At 42.9% G+C, this 23,375-nt stretch overlaps 1 long non-coding RNA gene across 1 annotated transcript; it reads right to left on the bottom strand.

The window, feature by feature from the left end:
* Positions 1–669: 669 nt before the first annotated feature.
* LOC118079539 (uncharacterized) lies at positions 670–4,282 on the bottom strand. The gene is made up of 3 exons (XR_004691846.2): positions 4,125–4,282; positions 2,575–2,702; positions 670–826 (listed from the first exon to the last, which is right to left on the bottom strand). It is a non-coding gene; the product is annotated as an uncharacterized LOC118079539 (long non-coding RNA).
* Positions 4,283–23,375: the final 19,093 nt, after the last annotated feature.

Genomic DNA, 23,375 nt, shown 5'->3' on the forward strand with positions numbered 1-23,375 from the left:
CATGTAATCCAGATTGGAGTGGTTCTGGAGGAGGAGGAGGAGTTTGTATTCAATATCCCACTTTATCACTACCCAAAGGAGTCTCAAAGGGTCTAACAACCTCCTTACCCTCCCTCCCCCACAACAAACACTCTGTGAGGTGAGTGGGGCTGAGAGACTTCGGAGAAGTGTGACTAGCCCAAGCTCACCCAGCAGCTGCATGTGGAGGAGTGGAGATGCGAACCCGGTTCCCCAGATTACGAGTCTACCGCTCTTAACCACTGCACCACACTGGCTCACTGGAGAACTCAACCCAGTGTGCAATAACTTTGAAAAAATGGTAAAGTCGGGGATGGGGGAAAGGGGTTGAAAATATAATGGCTAAATGTTGCAACAATCACTTCAAATGCCTTTTTATTTTATTTTAATTTAGTTTAAAGATACTTATTTTTTTCAAATAAATCACAAGAAATGGCACAATGTACAGACTTGTGGGAATGCACTGCAAGGAAGGTAAAAAGAGGGGGCAAACCCTGTGTCTTTTTAAATTGGGTGAGCAGGACAGCAGGTGTGTTTTCTGCCTGAAATGTGAACAGGACATCTGTGTGGAAGAGTTTCTCCAGGGCACTTTGAAATAAAGTTGCTCATTCAGCTGTGGGACTGCACAGAGACACAGAGACACAAAGAACAGTAGGTGCTCAAATGCAAGATTTTTAATTAGCAGAAGAAGGAAAACATCCACCATAGAATCAGCTCCATTAAAAGCTCAAATGCATAGCGAAGGAGGCTGCAGAGGCCGGAAAATGTTCAGGCTATGGATGTCCATAATGCTCTGCCCTGACACCATCTGTGAGAGAGAGAAAACATTGTCAGATTCTGCAGTTTTTAATGTTGTATTACATAGAAAATCAGGAATAAAAAGCTGAACACATTCAGATGCAAAACACAAACACACATTTTAATATAAAGAAAAAGAGGAGAAATACATTGATACTTGGCTTATCCTTTAAATCATCCTGTGGCTCGCCAGATGTTTTTGGAGTCCACCTCCCATTGTCCCCAAGAGCCAGCATGGCAAGGGATCAAGGGTGAGGGAGACCTGTAGGCTGGCAACATCTGGAGAAATACAGATCAGCCTTTCCTGATCTGAATAGGTTCTGAGCAGGATAATTTGTTGTTTGCCTCTTAAAAACACTGACTAACTTTGTTGGGTGGTATATTGCAGGCATGGCCAACAGGTAGATCGGGATCTACCGGTGGATCCCAAGGACGTTTCTGGTAGATCCCGGGTAGATTGTGGGTTCTTTAGTGATCGCCAGTGATCACTAACTTTGTTGGGTGGTATATTGGATTGGATGTAGTCAATATATATATATATATATATACACACACATATATATATATGACGGATGAAGAATCAGAAGTTCATTCTTTTCTGAATCTTATTTTTTCTACCTTTGTCTTTTAACCCCTTTGCTACTCTATTTCTTTCTTTTTCTTTCTTTATGCATTTCCTTCCCCCTTTTTGTGTTTTTATTGTATTTAGATAAAGTCTTTGTGTGGTTAAAAAAAGGGAAAAGCATATTCAGTTATGTATTTTTCTCTGTGAATCTTAATAAAATTTATTAGAGAAAAATACAGGATAATTTGAAATACACCAGTGATTTGAATTCGCCTCTCCTCTTAACACAATACAGCATGTCAACATTAGAAGGCCAATTGGTTTTTTTTAAAACCCCCCCCCCTTCCAGTAGCACCTTAGAGACCAACTTACTTTGTCATAGGTATGAGCTTTTGTGTGCATGCACTTCTTCAGATTTTTTTAAGCTTCTCTGTGGCTCTGCTCTTGTCAAGCTTAGTAAGACCAATGCAATCCATTCTGATTGTTTTACTTCCACTACCCTTCACATAACCTAGGTTTTTTTTTTTTTGCAGAAAAACCCTCGATGTTAGCATGTGTTTCCCAAGGATAGTATTAACAACTGCAAATGCTGAGCCACAGCTGGACTTGGTAGAAAAACTAGAACAAAACTGGAGTTTAGAGATGTGAACTATCTCCTGGAAAAGTCCCAAAATGATCTGGACCATTTTGTCTTCCTCTTCTGTTACAGATCATAACTAGAAGAGCAGGAGAGAGAGTTGTCCAGGAGATTGGGTGGCCCACCCAGCCTTACGGCTCTATGCTGCAGCTCAGCACCAACATTTCAGAAAGCATCACCAACACACAGTGGGCCAAGTTCAAAGGCTCTTCCAGCATGGATGGAATTGAGGTGGAAACCTAACAGCCTATGCAGAAGTATAAGAAGTTCTGGATGAGTCATTTCTTTGCCCAAGCACATTCTACAGATCAGGCACATGGAACAGGCACAAGAAGTTGGCAAGCTAATTTTTCACTCTGGTCAGCAGCATTCCTACTTATTGTGCTCTGTATGCAGATATGGTATTCTTATTCTCCTGCCGGATACATTAATATGCCTTAAAAGCCAGCCCGGGTTTGGCTTTGGACTGGGACCTCTCCAAACTGGCTTAGATAAAAAGAACCAATGGACCAAGCAATCCTGACAACAGGGCAGGAGATTCATCTAGAATTCTTACCTATCTTCTGCAGCACCATCTTCTTGGGTTACCACAATGTCCCCTGTGATGTGTGCCTCCTGGGCAATAGCCATCATAGCAGCTGCCACCCATCTTGCGACATTCGCGCTCTGATGTCTGCGCAAGTGCTGTGCAAAAGAAAGAACAAGTTGTCTTCTCATTGTCCTTCCTGCTAATAGCAGACTCAGCTGGTGAGTGTCAACAGGACTGTAGCCAAACCAATGGAAGGGGCTGAGGCTGGAGCATTGGAGGCACCTTCCCCTACTGGAAACCACCCAAATAACAAGAGAATGATTTCCTGGTCTTCTTGGGCAGCCTCACATAAAGGACATTCCATTAACCCAGCTTTGAGGTTACCAATGCATGGAATATAATGGGTTGGCTTTCCGTGTCCAGGAATGACCATAGCTAACAAACCAGGTGAAATCGGTAAAATACACTCCTGGGCACAGGGGGGTATTTGGGGCTCTATTGAAAAAGATACATCCAGGAACATCCCATTCTACGCATTTCTCCTCCACAGGGACTGCACCATCCTGAACAGTTAACCTTTCTTTCTCCTGGACATGGGAATCACCCACCCAAATGAGCCTTCAAACAGCCTACAAAGAAAGTTTATTGCCCCCCCTCCATCCAACCACCATTGAAAGTTGGGTAAGCAAAAATTAGCAACTTGAAAATCGCCTCTGGGCTTCTAGGACTGATGGAATATTGAGTTATTTTGTTGTTTACTTGCACACTGTCCACAAAACTATGCTCTCTGGGTGGTGAATGGAACCATGAAAACACAAACATTCATCTACCGGTATGCAGGATGTTGAAACCATGGGCATTATTAAGTCTAAGGTACGCTTGCTCTTGAGAACGTTAGTCTCCTAGGAATTTTTTCATTGGATTATGGGCTTCCTATTTAGGAAGAGGAAGAATAATAATATTTGTTTGTTTGCCCTCCCCCCTCTGACTAGGTTGCCCCAGCAGCTTTCAACAAATTAAAAGACAGTAAGACATCCAATCTTGCTTAGCTGCCTGGTTCCTATAGAGCAAGTTTTAATAATAATAATAATAATAATAATAATAATAAAATTTTATTTATACCCCACCCTCCCCAGTCAAAACCGGGCTCAGGGCGGCCAACACCAATAAATTACAATAAAACATAAAAAGCAATTAATTAAAATACAATATTAAAATTTAAAATGCAGCCTCATTTTAAGTAGTCCATAAATCCAAGCCATGAGGGAGGAAAACACAGGGGTCAGACTAAGTCCAGCCCAAAGGCCAGGTGGAACAGCTCTGTCTTGCAGGAAATCTATGTCTGGACTACATCTCCAATCACACATGGTCAGTGGTCATGCTGGCTGAGCTTCAAGGGAATTGGAGCCTCAAAACATCCAAGGACTCATTGGTTGCTCACCATGCTACAGAGCATGATAGCAGGCAATTGCATATTCTCCCGAAGTTCCCATTTAGGGATCCACTGTAGAACTGCTTTGAGCTTTACTACAATCAAGTGGCATATAATTTTTTATGAAATAAATAAATAACCTTACCTGGAGCAGCCATCAGCACAAAGAAGAGAATAGCTGTAAGGAAGGCAAAGATCTTCATGACTGAAAGATTGGATGGTGTTTCAAGAGAGGGCGGGATGGAGAGATGCTCGAAATGTCCTTGTATTTATATGGCAAAGAGGAGCATGTTACACAATGGGTTGGACATCTTGTGGGTACTGTGCAATGTTTTGCTGCAGTTGCCTATTACCACAATTAAGATAAAGATTTCCCTAGATAAGTTGGGAAAGGATTCATAAGGAAGTTACAACCTGAAGACAACAGCCTGTTGCCTGGACATTACTTGTGATTACGGAATTGATGTTAATCAAATTATGTTAATTCCTAGTTTTATGTTTCTTTTCCAAGTCTTCCCCACCTTCCTCCACCCTAGAATGCTTAAAAATTGGCAGGCTAAAATTAATCAATTTCAAGGGATGTCCCAAAGAATCTCAATAGAGTTAAATCCTTAGCTAAAGACAATTATGCAAACCTGAAAGGGGGGGGGGTGCGTGCTATGGCAGAAACGACTGGCCCTGGGCTGCTTATCACTCAGCTCAATACAGTTTCATTTAAAAAAAAAATAAAATAAAAAAATAAAATCAATACAGTTTCATGAGAAAATACAAGATACTGCTGTAAAAGCTAAAATGGGATCATGGGAAAAGGCGGCCTATTACCACTTCATGGAATTTTGATAGAAATAATAAACTTGTGCCACTAGAGCAATTGTTGATAGATGTGGGGAATATATCCCTAAGTTGGTTCCAAAAAAGTACAATATATGTGCCTGTTAGAAGATTTAGTTATGAAAGCACGGGCAACCAGAGACCACTAATGAAAGCAAAACAAATTATGCTGAACAAGGGAAGTAGGGGCTCACATGCAATCACCCTAATACCATCATGAACACAAATCATTGTGAATGCCCAATAAAAAGGATACCTGGAGGGTTCAATACCTTTCCTTCACTGAGCATTCATTCTGATTTGTTAACATAGGGTTCATGGAACAATGCACATTGACATCTTGCAATCATCCTGATTTTCTTGAGACATCTTCACATACAGGGCCAGATTTAGGTCTGATGAGGCCCTAAGCTCCTGAAGGTAATGGGGCCCTTTATATGTCCAGCTGTCCTTTGTCAACAACAAATTGCCGCTGTTTTTTGTTGTTGTTGAATATATGCTGTATGGTAATCTATGGACCTAATAGGTATCTAAAGCCATATCGTATAACAAAATATGTATTTTATCAAAATAATTGTTGAACTGAAATACATAAGGAGCAATTGTTTTTTATCTTATATTTTGGAAATGTACATCTAGTTTTTTTTCCCTTTAATTTTTTTGGGGGCCCCCAAGAGAGTGGGGCCCTAAGCTATAGCTTGTTTAGCTTATACGTAAATCTGGCACTGTTCACATATCTTCCATTTTAGGCATTCATTGATACCACATTTTTAAATGCATTTTCCAATCAGTGACAGTCTCTAATCTTACAGTTCATCACATTTCAACATTGGCTTGCAAATTCCTTAAAAAAAAAAAAAGTTCTCATGAAAATTCCTCAACCTTTTCATGAACATTTTTTTCATACAGATAAGATACATTTTCGCATACAATCTGGAATAATAAACTTCCCAATTTGTCTATTGCTTGGTCTAAACATGGCACACGACAGGGGCCTTTTCTGCTTTCTGCTTTCATATGTCATGCCTGTACCTTGTATAGCAGGCATGTCCAACAGGTAGATTGTGATCTACCGGTAGATCACTGGGCGTCTGTGGTAGATCACTGGTAGATCAGTGGCTCCCCCCAAAGAAGCTAAAAAACTTTGGCTCCCCTAAAAAAAGCTCAACATCTTTGCCCTGCACCCCTAAAATGACCTGAACCACCCAAAACAGGGCTTTCCTTCCTAAAAAAAAGCTCAATGTAGCTTTCCTCTTCCCTAAAGAAGCTCAACAACTTTTACATGAACCCCCCAAAACAGGTCTTCCTTCCTAAAAAAAAAAGCTCAACAACTTTGACCTGAACCTCCCAAAAGGGGGTAGATCACTGCCAGTTTTTAACTCTGTGAGTAGATCGCAGTCTCTTGGAAGTTGGCTACCGCTGTTGTATAGGTTCAACAGAGAATGCATCTTCTGCATACAAATGAGATCTGTGGACCTTTGCGTGTGTAGACTTTTTAACCACCCCCCGAAATAAATTCAGACAAGACTCAAATTTTTGGCAGAATTTAGGTCACAACTTTATTGATTACATCAAGTGAGTGATTGCATAGGCTCTGGTTCGACTAGCTCCCTGAACCCTTGCAGGTAGTTCTGACCCAGGGCTCCAACCATAGATCAGCCTTGGGTGAACACCTGGGACAGTGGAAAGCAGGAGCCCTGCTAGTCCTCCACCCAGATGTCCTCTGGACTCAGGCTCAGGGCACAACCCCTCACAGGGAAGACCAACCAGTGAGTCCGTGGATTCCTTTAGTGGAATACCCATTATATAGGGTTGGCCAGAGCGCTCTGCCACTGCTATCACCTGAACCAGAGCCTATCTGCAACCTTACGAGTTGTGACGATTTGCTACGTGGCAGGCGAAACCCAAGTGGCACCAGCCAATCAGCCAAGTGGGGGAAATTCCTGCCGGGCCCCTGTCCCAACGACAGACGACACACGACGGCATAGCAAGGTCAAGCGCAAACCCTAAATATAGGGAGAGGTGGGTGAGTGTTCCGATGCACTGAGCCCAAAAGAGGAAGCTCAGGGACACGTGCATGGGCTTAAATAGAGGTCCCTCGATCGTTCTAGCTGACCTCCCATTGGTCAAATTGCACCCAGGACCGAGGGGCATCCAATAGGGTGTTGCGGTCATCCAAACATTCCCACCCACAACACAGGGTCTGGTTGCCAGGTTGCACTGCAACATGTGCCCTCTTGTTAGGGAGGACCCAATTTCCAGGACAGTTCTGATCCAATTGGGTGAGTTGACATTGGCATTTTTGTAAAATTCACTTCCCCGCTCCTCCACATGCAGCTGCTGGGTGACCTTGGGCTAGTCACACTTCTTTGAAGTCTCTCAGCCCCACCCACCCCACATTGGACGAAAACAACCATTTCTTCAGCTGGGGTACAAATCTTGTTTGGTCAGGATTTTGATGCAGACCTACCTGATCCCCACTTTCAGAAACATGCGTATACAGTATATAGTATTGGTGAAAATGGCATGTAAACATGCATTATTATAGGATATATTGCTTGTAAAAATGTTTGTGTCAGCAAAATTGCACACAGAACGGTGTAGATATATGGGGAGAAATTTGCACTAAAATATTGGTGAATCTTCATGAGGACATTTTCCATTTAAAGAAGAAGCCACAAATAGATTCAGAAATGTGGTGAGTAGAAACTTAAAACTGGAAAAAAATAAGAAACTGAGAGAAATGAAATTGAGAGATTCAGCCATCCTTCGCCTTCCCTAAGGCAGCCTTCCCCAGTGTGATAACTGCCAGATCAACCCTGGTCAGTATTGCCAATGGTCAAGGATGAGGGCAGATGCAATCCAAGATATCTGGAAGTCGCCAGTTTGGGGAAAACTCTCATAAGCAATGGGGTCATAATTGCAAAGCCTTTCCTTCAATGGGCAATAGATTCCACCCACTTGCTGTGTACTGATCAGGCATGACAGGAAGCCGTTGATCAATCTTAGGTGTGCCTGATTCTCATAACAGATTTGCATCCCTGCAGATATCTCACGCTTCCTTCCCAGAAGCAATGTGAAGCAGTGTTTTGAAACCAGCAAAATATCTGCTCTGTATGCCACAACAGTGGCAAGAGTCTTGTTAGCAGAAGGATGGAAGAATGAGGAAGTCCCAATGAAAGAACAATGGTAGAAAAAAATGATGAGTTGTGTGGAACTGGAAAAGGTAACACACAAACTCCTGCCATGGGGACGGAGATATAGAACTATGCAGGCAAGAACGAGCCGTCTCAGGAACAGTTTCTTCTCTAGAGCGATTTTGGCCTTAAATGGAAAGCCTTGACTTTGAAGTCATCTTATTTTACTTGTTATTTGTATTATATTTACTGTTTTTAATTAGGTTTTGTAATTTTGGATTATGCGGAATGCTTTATCTGAGTGGATGTAGCAACTGAGTAATTTCGTTGTTCCTGCAAGGGGACAATGACAATAAAGATATCTTATCTTAAAAAGAAGGACAATCGTGATTTTAAAGAAAAATGGGATATTTTTTTTTACAAACTATTTAAAAAGACAACAAAAGAACTTGGACTCCTTGGCAGGTTTTGAACAAACACCCACAATTTATTAGGAGAACATAGGCTAGACAAAGTAGAGATATGTACAATTTTACAACATGCAGAGAATAACATGTGCAATTAAACTAGAGGGGGGAGCTGAGGGAAGTCTCGGGAGGGTGGGAGGGGGAGGGAGGGGAGGAAAAAAAAGGGAAATGTAATTGGCTATACTGACTGATAATTTGTTCTGTTAAATTTGTTTAATATTTTTTTTTATTTTTTTAAAAATGCTGCTCTGTCAACAGACACAGCACGTGGCTGAAATCGATTGCCAGTCGAAGGAAAGGCTTTGCAAATATGACCCAATCATTTATGCATTGTTAAGTGTTGTTGTCCCCAATATATGAATTTGTATTTACATTTTTCTGTAATAAAGTCAAACCTCAGTTGTCGAATGTAAGCTGTTCCGGAAGTCCGTTTGGCATCTGAAATATTCGACAACTGAGGAACGTCTTCCGATTCATAGAATCATAGAATCATAGAGTTGGAAGAGACTACAAGGGCCATCCAGTCCAACCCCCTGCCAAGCAGGAAACACCATCAAAGCATTCCTGACAGATGGCTGTCAAGCCTCCGCTTAAAGACCTCCAAAGAAGGAGACTCCACCACACTCCTTAGCAGCAAATTCCACTGTCAAACAGCTCTTACTGTCAGGAAGTTCTTCCTAATGTTAGGTGGAATCTTCTTTCTTGTAGTTTGAATCCATTGCTCTGTGTCCGCTTCTCTGGAGCAGCAGAAAACAACCTTTCTCCCTCCCCTATATGACATCCTTTTATATATTTGAACATGGCTATCATATCACCCCTTAACCTTCTCTTCTCCAGGCTAAACATACCCAGCTCCCTAAGCCGTTCCTCATAAGGCATCATTTCCAGGCCTTTGACCATTTTGGTTGCCCTCCTCTGGACACGTTCCAGCTTGTCAGTATCCTTCTTGAACTGTGGTGCCCAGAACTGGACACAGTATTCCAGGTGAGGTCTGACCAGAGCAGAATACAGTGGTACTATTACTTCCCTTGATCTAGATGCGATACTCCTATTGATGCAGCCCAGAATTGCATTGGCTTTTTTAGCTGCTGCATCACACTGTTGACTCATGTCAAGTTTGTAGTCTACCAAGACTCCTAGATCCTTTTCACATGTACTGCTCTCAAGCCAGGTATCTCCCATCCTGTATTTGTGCCTTTCATTTTTTTTTGCCCAAGTGTAGTACTTTACATTTCTCCTTGTTAAAATTCATCTTGTTTGCTTTGCCCCAGTTGTCTAATCTGTTAAGGTCATTTTGAAGTGTGATCCTGTCCTCTGGGGCAGTGGTTCCCAACTGGTGGTCCGCGGACCCCCAGGGGTCCGCGAGCTATGCCAGAGGGGTCCGCAAGACTGGGACTTCCGGCGAGGCAAGATGGCGGCGCGGAGCTCCTAAACTCGACCAAGGGAGTTTACTCCGCTGGCTGTAAAGCAAAAAAAAAAAGCAGCAGCAGCAGCAGCCAGGAAAGCACGGAGGGAGAAACGTCCCTCAGTCAGCCGTCTCCCTCTGCTTGGAGCCCCGCACGCGCACATCGCTCAGAGGCAGCCTTTCTCTCTCTCTCTCCCTCTTTCCCTCCCCCCCTTGGGTTGAAAAAAGGGCAGGCGGCGGCAGAAGAGGAGCACGGGGTGGGGGAGGAGTGTTTGCAAATACTGTATCTCTCAAAAGATCACACTGATTGGGGCATTGGGGAAGCGTCCTGGCAGACCTCTGCAGCTCAGCTGCTTTAACGTGAGAGAGATCTCTCTCTCAAAAGATCACGCCGGCAGAGCTCTGCACCTCAGCTTCGTGTGTGTGTGTGTGTGTGTGTGTGTGTGTGTGTGTGTGTGAGAGAGAGAGAGAGAGAGAGAGAGAGAGAGAGAGAGAGAGAGAGAGAGAGAGATCAAAAGATGGTGGGCTGATTAGGGCAGTGGGAAAGTTTCCCAGACTTCACGTCAACACAGTGATAATGTTTTTACTTATTAAGCAAAATAGAAACATTATCACCCCACCCCACCCTCCCCCCATCTACTTTCCTTCCCCTCTCCTCACCAATGTCTCAACAAATGAAACTGATTTGTAAAAATGCTAAGAGAGACATTGCACATTTCTTTGTAAACCAAGAAAACCCTTAATAATAAAAAAACACAGACAGCCCTTGAGTTTATTCAACACCCCCACCCCTCTATTTGATGCCACAGTTGGTATTAAAGTGGTTCGTTAAAACGACAAAGGCCTACAGATGAAGAGGAAGATAATGCATTTGATGTTCAAGCAAGTAAGTCAGTGACTAAGCTTACTGGAAAAATTAGAAAATATAGCTCTGATTACTTGGAAATCGGTTTTACTTTTACTTTTACTTTTAATTTGGCTCTCACTTTTTAATTTTAGGATTAGGAATTAATGGGGGTCCTTGTCACAATAGCGGCTCGATGAGGGGTCCTCGAGAAAATTTTGTTGGGAACCCCTGCTCTGGGGTATTAGCCACCCCTCCCAATTTGGTGTCGTCTGCAAAGTTGCTCAGGATGCCCTCAAGCCCATCTTCCAAGTCATTGATAAACATGTTGAATAAGACTGGGCCCAAGACAGAACCCTGTGGCACCCCACTAGTAACTACTCTCCAGGATGAGGAGGAGCCATTGATGAGCACCCTTTGGGTTCGGTCAGTCAGCCAGTTACAAATCCACTGAATGGTAGCATTGTGTAGCCAACATTTTACCAGCTTCTTTACAAGAATATCATGGGGCACCTTGTCAAAGGCCTTGCTGAAATCAAGATAGGCTACATCCACAGTGTTCCCTTCATCTACCAGGCTTGTAATTCTTTCAAAAAATGAGATCAGATTAGTCTGACATGACTTATTTTTCAGAAACCCATGCTGACTTTTAGTGATCACAGCATTTCTTTCTAGGTGCTCACAGACCATTTGCTTAATGACCTGTTCTAGAATCTTTCCTGGTATTGATGTCAGGCTGACTGGGCGGTAATTGTTTGGGTCCTCTCTTTCCCCCTTTTTGAAAATAGGGACAACATTTGCCCTCCTCCAGTCTGCTGGAACTTTGCCTGTTCTCCAGGAATTTTCAAACATTATTGCCAGTGGTTCTGAAATCACCTCTGTCAGTTCTTTTAATACTCTTGGATGTATTTTAATACTCTTGGATTTTAATACTCTTGGATGTATTTGTTTGCCCAATGCTGCTGAATAATTCTCTTCTCGGTTTAACTGTTTGCAAGATTCGTTGCAAGAGCTTCCTGTACTCAAGCAAAAGCTGCGTCAGACTTTCGGTTTTGAAAAAGCGTTTGAAAACCAGAGCATCCAGGAGCCGAGGTTTGGCTGTATAATAATTTTTTGTAGACATTGCTTGGCTGATGAAAAGCATCACAAAATTCAGGTCAAGGCAGAAAAACTGCTGTATTTTGGTGGGATATTGTTTCTGAATCAGGTAGATGCGCATTAAAATCTTGGCCAAACCAGATTTGTACCCCCAAGTGAAGGAATGTTTGCACCCAGTGTGAGGTAGTGGATCTTTTGCCTTGTGGGAATGCCTGCTGTTTGCCTCCACTTATGTGCTGCCTGCATATTTGCAAAAAAGAAAGAAAAGAAAAAGCAATTTTATAAAAATGCCATAGGTTTCAAATGTCCTGTCATCCGAAAAAGCCAAAACCAAGTAATGATACTGTTGGAATTCTCACCAAAAGGAAGGGGTTAAAGAATCAACCAAGGCCTGCAAAACATGTTACAGTGGTATCTCATGTTACTGACAGGATCCATTCCGGAGGTCCGTTTGTAATGTGAAAAGCCCGCAACTTGAAGCGCCGTGTCTGTGCAGGTTAATGGCGAGATTTAGAATTTCTGCGCATGCGCGAAGCACGATTTAGAATTTCTGCGCATGCGTGAGTGGCAAAATCCAGAAGTAACCCATTCCGGTACTTCTGGGTTGCTGCGGGACGCAACCTGAAAAGACGCAACATGAAGCGGACGCAACACGAGCTATGACTGTACTAGTTTTTCTGCATAAGGTGAATCTTCCAAGGTTTTTGGACTCTCAAAGAGAAGAAAAGTAGCAGTTTGCAAGTGTTACTCATGGCCACTGGGTGCTGTTGACCAGATAAGTGGCTATTTGGAAGCTTGCATTGAATGTCTTGTTCAGAGTTTGAAATGATTGTAATCATTCATCTAGGCACGTTTTTAAAAAAGGCAAACAAGGTGCTATCCTTATCATATGGATAAAAATGTTTTTCTTTTTGTTATTGTTACGACTATTGCTACCCAGGGGCGGAGGAAGGGGGTGCGGTGGGGGCGGGGTGCCCCGAGTGCCACCACTGAGGGGGGTGACAAAATGCCGGGCGGCACTCACCACAGAGGCTGCAGCTGTCTGAGCCACGCGCATGGTGGTTTGGGCGTGTCCAGGCTCCACGCTGCGCAAACGGCCCGCCTGCTGCCTCCCCCCCAGCTGTAGGGCAGGTGAGTGGGAGGAGGCAGGCACTCTGAAGACCCTGCAGTGCGCCCTGCCCTCACCCTGCCCCTGGGCGCACAGCCCCAGGTGCCCAAGCGGCTTCCTCTGCTGCTGCTGCTACCGCTGCTATTGCTTACATGGTGGTGTCTTGCAAAGCTCAGAAGCAGGCATAGGCAAACTTTGCCCTCCAATGTGTTGGGACTACAGCTCCCATCATCCCTAGGAAACAATGTTCAGGGATGATGGGAATTGTACAGTGGTACCTCGCAAGATGAATTTAATTCGTTCCGCAAGTCAATTCGTTTTTCGAAAAATTCATCTTGCGATTCGCGGTTTCCCATAGGAATGCATTGAAATTTCTTTTTTTTTTTGCCCATAGGAACGCATTAATTAAATTTCAATGCATTCCTATGGGAAACCGCGATTCGCAAGACAAATTTTTCGCAAATTGAATTCGTCTTGCGAGTCACCATCAGATCTCAAGATGCATTCATCTTGCGAAAAATTCATCTTGCAGGGCATTCGTCTTGCGAGGTACCACTGTAGTTTCAAAACATCTGGAGGGCCGAGTTTGCCTATGCTTGCCCATAAGCATGGTGGGTCCATAACTTGAGAAACTTCCAATCTAAATGTCAACATGGGGAAGAAGAGATTTGTAGCTGCTTGGAGCAGCTGCTTGCTGGGGTCAAGAAAATGTTTTTAGCAAAAAACTATCTGGAAATGGTAGCAGTTTATGCAATGCCACCAGTTGTGGAGAGAAAATGCTGGTTTCCCCCTGTACCATTATGGGGCAGATTAGGCTGAAATAGCTCATGCTTGCTGCCCCAACCACACCTTTATTTGATGGTGGGTCAGTGGTGGGGTACATTCGTTGCACAGGGGAAAGGTCTTAAATTCAGTCCCTGGTTTCTGCAGGTAGGGTCTGAGAAGTCTCCTGTGTGGAAATCTGGACCGCTGATTTCAGTCCAACTAGGCAGTACTGAACTAATTGTAAGATCAACTAGGACGTAAGGCATCACCACCTGCTACCTCTTCCAGGTAATTACATGTAATATCTAGATAACAGGATGTTGTCTTTGGGCTGTAACTTCCTTATGAATCCTTTCCAAATCACAAACCACACCCCAGTAGAAGCTTCCCAGCCCTATACTTCCCCCTGCCAAGGAGGAAACACCATCAAAGCATTCTTGACATATGCCTGCCAAGCCTCTGCTTAAAGACCTCCAAAGAGGGAGACTCCACCACACTCCTTGGTAGCAAATTCCACTGCCGAACAGCTCTTACTGTCAGGAAGTTCTTCCTAATGTTTAGGTGGAATCTTCTTTCTTGTAGTTTGAATCCATTGCTCCATGTCCGCTTCTCTGGAGCAGCAGAAAACAATCTTTCTTCCTCCACTACGTGACATCCTTTTATATATTTGAACATGGCTATCATATCACCCCTTAACCTTCTATTCTCCAGGCTAAACATACCCAGCTCCCTAAGCCGTTCCTCATAAGGCATCGTTTCCAGGCCTTGGACCATTTTGCTTGCCCTCTTCTGGACACGTTCCAGCTTGTCTGTATCCTTCTTGAACTGTGGTGCCCAGAACTGAACACAGTACTCCAGGTGAGGTCTGACCAGAGCAGAATACAGTGGTACTATTACTTCCCTTGATCTAGATGCTATACTCCTATTGATGCAGCCCAGAATTGCATTGGCTTTTTTAGCTGCTGCATCACACTGCTGACTCATGTCAAGTTTGTGGTCTATCAAGACTCCTAGATGCTTTTCACATGTACTGCTCTCAAGCCAGGTGTCTCCCATCCTGTATTTGTACCTTTCATTTTTTTGCCCAAGTGTAGTACTTTACATTTCTCCTTGTTAAAATTCATCTTGTTTGCTTTGGCCCAGTTGTCTAATCTGTTGAGGTCATTTTGAAGTGTGATCCTGTCCTCTGGGGTATTAGCCACCCCTCCCAATTTGGTGTCATCTGCAAACTTGCTTTCATTTCACTTTAAATTTGTATGCCACCTTTCTATATTGCTATACAGAAGGCGATTCTGAAGTTGAAAAAACAACAAAATAGACAGCAAAGATCACCTGATAACGATCTGATCGAATTCAAAGAAGTCTTAATAAAAGCATAACTTTGAAATAAACAACTTCTATCAAATAAAGGAATATTCAACAATCCATTAGAATGTAATAGTAAATAGACACTGCCCTGCTCCAGAGAAATTTCCTGGCACAATGGTTCAGTCATAGCCTGAAGGTTTGCAGGGCGTTGTTTTTCTTCAGCTTGATTTCCAAATATGCAAAGCAATGCTCACTTTCCTGGCATATCCTCCCGCGGTGAAATGATTATGATTTTGAAACCATCCCATCAAATGCATTCAAGGGCAGGTTGAGCATTTCAATGGAGGGAGGAGAGCGATTCATGTTTTCCCCTCCTGTGTATCTTGTTTCCCTGCCTGACAGAAGCAAAGTCTAATGCCATAATCTTCTAATTAAAGCCCAAGCAGCCGTACACATCCGTATGACTCACCTAACATTTCATCCTCAACATCGATTTCCACTTATAAGAATTAATTCCCATGCTCTATCGTAACTCAGACTATAGCTAAGCCTAGGGATGTATGTACAGTCATACCTCGGTTTAAGTACGCTTTGGTTTGAATACGTTCAGTTTAAGTACTCCACGGACCTGTCTGGAATGGATTAATCCACTTTCCATTACTTTCAATAGGAAGTATTGTATTTTGTTTCAATAGGAAAGTTTGCTTCAGGTTAAGTACGCTTCAGGTAAAGTACGGACTTCCAGAACCAATTACACTCATACTTCGGGTTAAGTACGCTTCAGGTTGAGTACTCCTCGGACCCGTCTGGAACGGATTAATCCACTTTCCATTACTTTCAATGGGAAAGTTTGCTTCAGGTTAAGTACGCTTCACTTTAAGTACTCCACGGACTGTCTGGAATGGATTAATCCACTTTCCATTACTTTCAATGGGAAAGTTCGCTTCAGGTTAAGTACACTTCAGGTAAAGTATGGACTTCCAGAACCAATTGTGTACTTAAACCGAGGTACCACTGTATTTGTGTTGTGGTCCGGGGGGGGGGGGGTACAATGTGTACATGGCAGGGTATCTCCAGTTGCATAGACTACCTCTGTTAGAACATTTTGTTTCTCATAATCATTCAGACATGGATTTATTATTTATAGTTTTATGGGTGAATCAGAGTACAATTGGTATCAGAAAAGATTATGAGCAACAGTTACAGCAACAAGAAACCCGTTTTATCTTTATGTTTAAAACCATTCATCCAGGGGGACTTGTTTCTGAATTAGACCTCAATTGTTTTATTTGATTATCTGTATCTTTGTTGTTACTTTGTACTGTATCTTTAAACTCAGTTTCCTTGTTATTAGTAACACCTGGGGTCAGCTATTTATATTTTTCCAAAAGTGTTGTTTGTAACATAATCGCATGAGCACTGTTCCAGAGTATTTTCCATTCTCATGTATATTACATCTATTCGAAAAAAGATTGGGTATGTAACCTTTTTATGTTACAGTTTATAATTTCCACGCTATTTGAAGTTGTTGTTGTGCATGTGAGGTCATCGTTTGAACATTTTATTTTCAGTTTATGAAGAAATTACATATCTTTCTACTTACAAGTGTTTGTTGAACTAATTGGCTGGTGAAGAATTCAATGAAACAGTAGTTGCTATCTGGAAACACTGTTCAGTAGAGTTCAGAGTTGGACATCAGAACTGGACATTGCCGATTACAAAGCTTCCCAGCTTGTTCTCCGCCAGGTAAAGTCTGGCACCGTGATTCATTCAGTACTTTCAGAGACTTTCAGAGACTTTAGTTTGTTAATCTTTATGTTTTGAATTATTCCATAAAGTTTCACATTGTAATTGTTTTTGGCCATCGTGTCACTTTCGATATAGCCTGAAGGTTTGCAGGGTGTTGTTTTTCTCCAGCTTGATTTCCAAATATGCAAAGCAATGCTCACTTTCCTGGCATATCCTCCCATGGTGAAATGATTATGATTTTGAAACCATCCCATCAAATGCATTCAAGGGCAGGTTGAGCATTTCAATGGAGGGAGGAGAGAGATCCATGTTTTTCCCTTCTGTGTATCTTGTTTCCTTGCCTGACAGAAGCAAAGTCTAATGCCATAATCTTCTAATTAAAGCCCAAGCAGCCACGCACATCTGTATGACTTACCTAACATTTCATCCTCAACATCGATTTCCACTTATAAGAATTAGTTCCCATGCCCTAACATAACTCAGACTATAGCTAAGCCTAGGGATGTGCCGGTATGTATTTGCCAATTTCATTTTCTCTTAGTTGCATTTTAAGTTTGGTTTGTCGCATTTCTGCATATATTTGCCTTTAAAAAAATCTTCATGAAGATTTGTACATTTTTGTGTTTCTCCTAACAGATGAATTTTTGTACACATTTTTTTTGCCTTGTATGCACATTCTCGCAAAATTTCCCCCCACTAATGTGCGAATAATGCACGTTTGTGCGAATTATGCACGTTTGTGTAGTCTACTTTCGCAGCAGACCATTTGTAGACTTGCTGTGATGAGCTCTTGAGACGCTTTGAGGGGAATAAAGGCCTCTGACTTCATAAAAATCTCGATGCCATGATTTCCCAGTTTCGGTGGCCTGAAGATGCTGCCCAGCATTCAATCCCTAGCAAGGAATGAGGTATGTTGTGGTGCAGGGGGTACAATGTGTACACGGCAGGGTGTCTTCAGTTGCCTAGACTCCTGGAGCCTATTCCAGTGAACATGCAAATATTGGGACTGAGCTCCCACCCACTGTGCCACTGACAGCTGGAACCAACCAACCGGATAGGACATCACCATACCCATATGGCCTAAATAATGCACGCATTAATGACATGGCCCTTAACAGCCGTAGCTTCCTGGTACATTCTGGAGTTTCAGTAAATGAAGAACAAAACATGTTCAACTGGAAAGGCGTTTAAGAGTCCGGGATGAACAAGTGACTTACAGGAAGAGGAGTAAAGATTTCATTCAGCAAATCAGGATGAACACAGGATATGAAAGCTCATTGTCATACAACCACTCTGCTAATAAATCAGAATGAAAACTCAAGCAAGACCAGGTTATCAGACTATTTGGGTGTCCTTTTAATTATGAATTCATGGTGCTGAGGGTGGTATCAGGGCAATTATACTGTATGTGACCCTGATTTCAGGGCTGTTCACGTCCACTAAAATATAAGGGGGAAATGCTTTGTTCTTTCCAATCAGTGCATGCCCTGTGGCTTCTTGCTTAAATCCTCTTACTTTCCATACCACAAATGCATACCCTCCAAGTGTCCTGATTTTTCAGGGTGTGCCGGGATTATAAAACCTACCCTCCCAGCTTCTGATTTGACCCCGGAATGTCCCTATTTTGGGAGTCATCATCAAAAACAAAAAACGCTTTTTTGTGTCTGTGTCCAATCTTGCCCCATTTGAAAATTTATGCATTGGTCTCTCTCTCTCTCTCTCTCTCTCTCTCTCTCTCTCTCTCTCTCTCTCTCTCTCTCTCTCTCTCTCTTAAATAAATAATTTTTATTAAAGATGTTTTTGGGTTACAGAAGCGCATGCATCACCTCTATTTTCATGTCTTTTCAACAAGATCAGTTACATTCGGTGCGAGACATTAATGTTGGATACTGTATAAGATTGGGGGAGAAGAGAGATTGGGGAGAGGGAACGAATTTCTATTAATTTATTGTTTTTTCCATGTGTTCTTTTCTTCTTGTAAATCTACGGAAGAATAAAATAAAATAAAACCAGGATTAAGGGGGTTTCTCCGAGGGGTGGAGGGCACGTGGTCTGTGCCCCGTTGGTATACTGGGGGTGGCACTTGCCATCCCTCTGGTAGGAAATACTCTGTGGGGAACAGAGAGCCTATTGTGACGCCATAAAGGAAAGGAATGAACTGATTGTCTGTGACTTTTTTGTGACTCCTACGTTTATAACAGAGGGAGAGCTGAAATAAGTATGAAAACTGACAGTGAATCATTAAGATTTGTAACAGCTCTCAATTCTTTTGAAACAGTTTCATAGAACTGAAAGTAGCAAGATTTTGAGAGGATACATGGCAGCCAGCTCTGAGAAAATATTAATGGAGACATAAGTAGCAACCACTTCCTGTTTTTCTAGCTACATATTGTCCTTGAAAGGACTTGAAAATGTCAACAAAAGACTATGCACCTGGATTCCAAGAAAATGTTTTGAAACTCCTGTGGGAACTTAAAATTGGAATGCTTAAGAATGATTTGCAAATTGAAGAAATGAATCAACTTCTTCAGAAAGAGGATATATATATAAGAGAACAGTGGAGCAAGATATTAAAGATAATGAACTTAATGACAATGCTACCAAAGAACAGGAGGAAGCACACCATGAAGAAAAAGTTTCAACAAGTTTGGTTCTGGATTATCCCTCTCTTGCAGAGGGGAGAACAATATTGTTTTGAGGAACAGAATACCCACAAGGAATACAATATGCAAAGAAGAGGACAGAAACAGGGGGGAAGCAGGGATTACTGGGTTGCAAAACATTGCAGAAAGGGAGTGGGATGAGGGAAAAAGGAGGTTTTGAGTTATAAGGATGGATAAAATGGTTTGAAACTGGTCTGTTAAAACTTGGAGCTCTCTGATCTGGAAGGGAATTGTCATGAACTGGGGAGGTGGAGGTATAATGGAGGGTGAAAAGATTTAAAAACGAAAATGGGATAAAAGGAAAAAGGAATATTGGAAATTAGGGATATTCTTGGAAGAAAATTTAGCCAAGGGAAGAAAAAAAAGATAAATAAAGTTAGAAATGAGAAATATGGTGGAAATGGGAATATTAGAAATATAATTGTAAAAGAGGAATTGTTAATTGGGGATGGTTGGGTGGTTCTTCCCCTCCTGGCTGTCGCCCACGCACTGGGATCCCTTGGTGGCAGGGGGGGATCCTGAGGTGGGGGGGGAACGGGGAGGGTGGAAGAGCTCAATCGGAAAAAGAACCATCTCTATTCGCCTTTCGACTCTGGGAGACTCCTCGTGGCAGGAGGAGTCCTAGGGGTTGGGGAGCAGAAGGGATGGGAAAGGAGAATTAAAAGAGAATTAATAAAAAAAAATGGATAGTATATAAATATTAGGTTAAAGTGTATGGAAATAGAATGGTGAAAATAAAATGAAAATAAAATGAAAACTGTTAAATAAGGTTTTAAAATGAAAATCTGAAGGGGGGGGGGAGGTAGGGGAAGTCCACATGTCAATGTTTATGAAAAGTGAAATAGAGACAATTTTTTTAGTGTTCGTGTGTATTTGATCTATGTGTTTTTTGTATTGTGCATGTTTTGTTGTAGTTGTGGTTAAGTATAAAATTTAATAAAAATTATTTTTTTAAAAAAAGGAAATACTCTGTGGGGAGGGGCTGGGGGGGCTGAAAAAAGGGGGGTCAATGAGAGTCCGTTGGAGGGGCGAGTGAGAATGCCTGGGGTGGAGCAGAGGCAGAAACACAGGCATCAAAGGGATAGCATACCCTCCCTATTTTGACCTGAGGAACGTTGGAGGTTATGCAAATGTTCCAGGGAGGTGTTCTCATGAAGGAGTGATTCTGTAAGCAAGTATCACTGGAAGGTGATAACATCCGGCTCAGATATTAATCTGATAGTTTCTTAAATTACCCAGCCACCCAGACGGAATGTCAATAAGCCAAATTCTTAAGCACCACTCCAGTCATATAGACAACAGTGCAAAGTCGGGAAAACAAGGGGAGACATAGGCTGATTGGTGTCCCTCCCCAAAATCCCCCCCCCCACCGCCAAAGGCCATTAGCAAAGCCCATACAGCTAGAACAGGAGAGTGGCTGTCACAAGAAGAAGGGCGAATGCAGGGTGGAGAGGCTTAAATAGTCTGGTGTCCACATCTCCCCATAGAACAAAATGCCTCATGTGGAGCCCATGCTCCTCCTCTTTGGGAGAAACCACCTTGCTTTTTCTTCCCAGGGGAGCAGGGTGTGGCACATGCCTCCCTGCAAAGGTGTGTGTGTGGGGGGGGGAAGCAGAAATGAAGCAACATTCAGGAAGTATGAAGTGGAATGATGCATGGATGGTCTAGTATAAACCCAACGCTAATGAACTATTGACATGTTGCAGGATATATCTGCAAAAACAGAAAACAAAACCAAGCCAATGTGGAGTGGCCAATACTCTAAACCAGGCACCCCCAAACTGCAGCACTCCAGATGTTTTGGCCTACAACTCCCGTGATCCCTAGCTAACAGGACCAGTGGTCAGGGATGATGGGAATTATAGTCCAAAACATCTGGAGGGCTGAAGTTTGGGGATGCCTGCTCTAAACTCTGCTTTGTGCAAGCAAATCTGCATGGTTGTTGAATCAATGGGTCAGCTGGAGGGAAGGGGAAAGAAACCAAAATCGATCGATTTAGTCCTCCCTCCCATCCTTTGCACAATGTTGTAGTGGGGGGGAGTTGTGGGGGAGATGGGGATGATGCCCCCCCCCAAGAACAGGGAGTGGGTGACAAGAGATCTCCCCTGGGGGTGGGGAAGAAACACGATCCAGTCCAATTTCTGATTTGGTTAAGCAACCAACCAAAATGTTACCAGTTGTTCTGCTTAAGGTGAATCTTTACATCCCTTTGGGCTACAAAAGAGAAGAAAAGCAGGTTCTTTGGCAAGTGTTCCTTGTGGTTACTGGCTGCTGGTGATGGAAAGCTATGCTTAGCACAGGTGATGACCAGGTAAAGGGGCTATTGGGAAGCTTGCATTGAAAGGTTTGCTCAGAGTCTGAAATGATGGTCACAACTCATCTACGCCTGCTTTTAAAAATTAAAGGCTAACAAGATGTTAACCACTTGTTATCTCATGTGGATGAGAACTGCTGATGTTGTTACTGCTGCTACTATTAATGCTGCTGCTACAATTTTTCCATCTTTGCAGCATTAAGCAGTTGGTCCCTTACCTCTCCCGCTCCGACCTGGCCACAGTGATCCATGCGATGGTCACCTCCAGGCTTGACTACTGTAATTCTCTCTACATGGGGCTGCCCTTGAAACTGTCCCAGAAACTCCAGTGGGTACAGAATGCTGCAGCGAGGCTCCTCACGGGGTCCCTGCCATGGGAGCATATTCACCCAGTGCTTTACCAGTTGCACTGGCTCCCGGTGGAGTATAGGGTCAGGTTCAAGGTGCTGGTTTTGTGGCTTAGGGCCCTCGTATTTACGGGAACGCCTCTCCTGGTGTGCCCTAAGAGGACCTTAAGGTCCATGAATAACCATAGTTTAGAGGTCTCGGGCCCTAAGGAAGTCAGGCTATCCTCCTCCAGGGCCAGGGCCTTTTCAGTGATGGCTCCGACCTGGTGGAATGCTCTCTCCCATGCGACTAGGGCCCTACAGGATTTAACTTCCTTCCGCTGGGCCTTTAAGACAGAGCTATTCTGCCTGGCCTTTAATTTGAACTCAGCCTGATCTTTTATTTCCCTCCCCTTCCCTCCCCTCCCCTTTTTATGACGATTACCCGCTCTGGGACCCCACAGCTAATTCTCCCCTGGCCTCCTCGCTGTCCCAAGTAGGTCTAATTCAGCCAGCTAGCCCTGGTGACTATCTAATGTTTATTGGATGGATTTCCCCCAAATTGATTTTTGAACTTTGAATTTTATTGTTATCCATGCTTTTATACTGTATTTTATGCTGCTTTTATTAAGCATTTTAAATTTGTTGTTAGCCGCCCTGAGCCTGGGTTTCTGAACCGGGAAGGGCGGGGTATAAATAAAAATATTTATTATTATTATTATTATTATTATTATTATTATTATTATTATTACAATGCCAACATGAATGGGACCTTACACAGCTCAGGTGCATAAACTGAGAAGCTTCCAATCCAAATATCAACATGGAGAAGATGAAATTTCGATCTGCTTGGAGCAGATGGAAAGGGAGGTGCTTGTGGGGATTGGCAAAATATTTGTGTGTGTGTGTGCACACAAAAACAACAACAAACCTCTCTGGAAATGGCCACCGTTTATGCCATGCCACCATTTCCTGTGTAGAGAGAAAAAGATGGTTGCCCCCAATTTACGATTATGGGGCAGAATCAGGAGAAATGGACTTTAGGCTGAAATGGCTCCTGCTTCCCACACATACCTTTGTTAGATGGTGGGACTGCAGGTCAGTGGTGGAATACAGTCTCTGCCGTATCTCAGTTTCCCGAAGGACCATAGACCCTGGGTGAGTGCCTGGAACTCCTTGGAAACTTGCTGCTGCTCAGCAGGGAGTGGAGGTGGCACCCAACTATTGCTGCCTCATCTCCATAATCTATCAAGATAATTACATGTAATTAAAGGATTTTTTTTAAATATTGTTTTCGTGCATGAGGATAGATAACTACATTTAATGTCAATAACTGGCTGTTGTATTGGGGCTATGCGTTCCCCATAAATACTTTCCCAAG

The sequence above is a fragment of the Zootoca vivipara genome, chromosome 3, assembly GCF_963506605.1.
Source record: "Zootoca vivipara chromosome 3, rZooViv1.1, whole genome shotgun sequence".
Classification (NCBI taxonomy): Eukaryota; Metazoa; Chordata; class Lepidosauria; order Squamata; family Lacertidae; genus Zootoca; species Zootoca vivipara.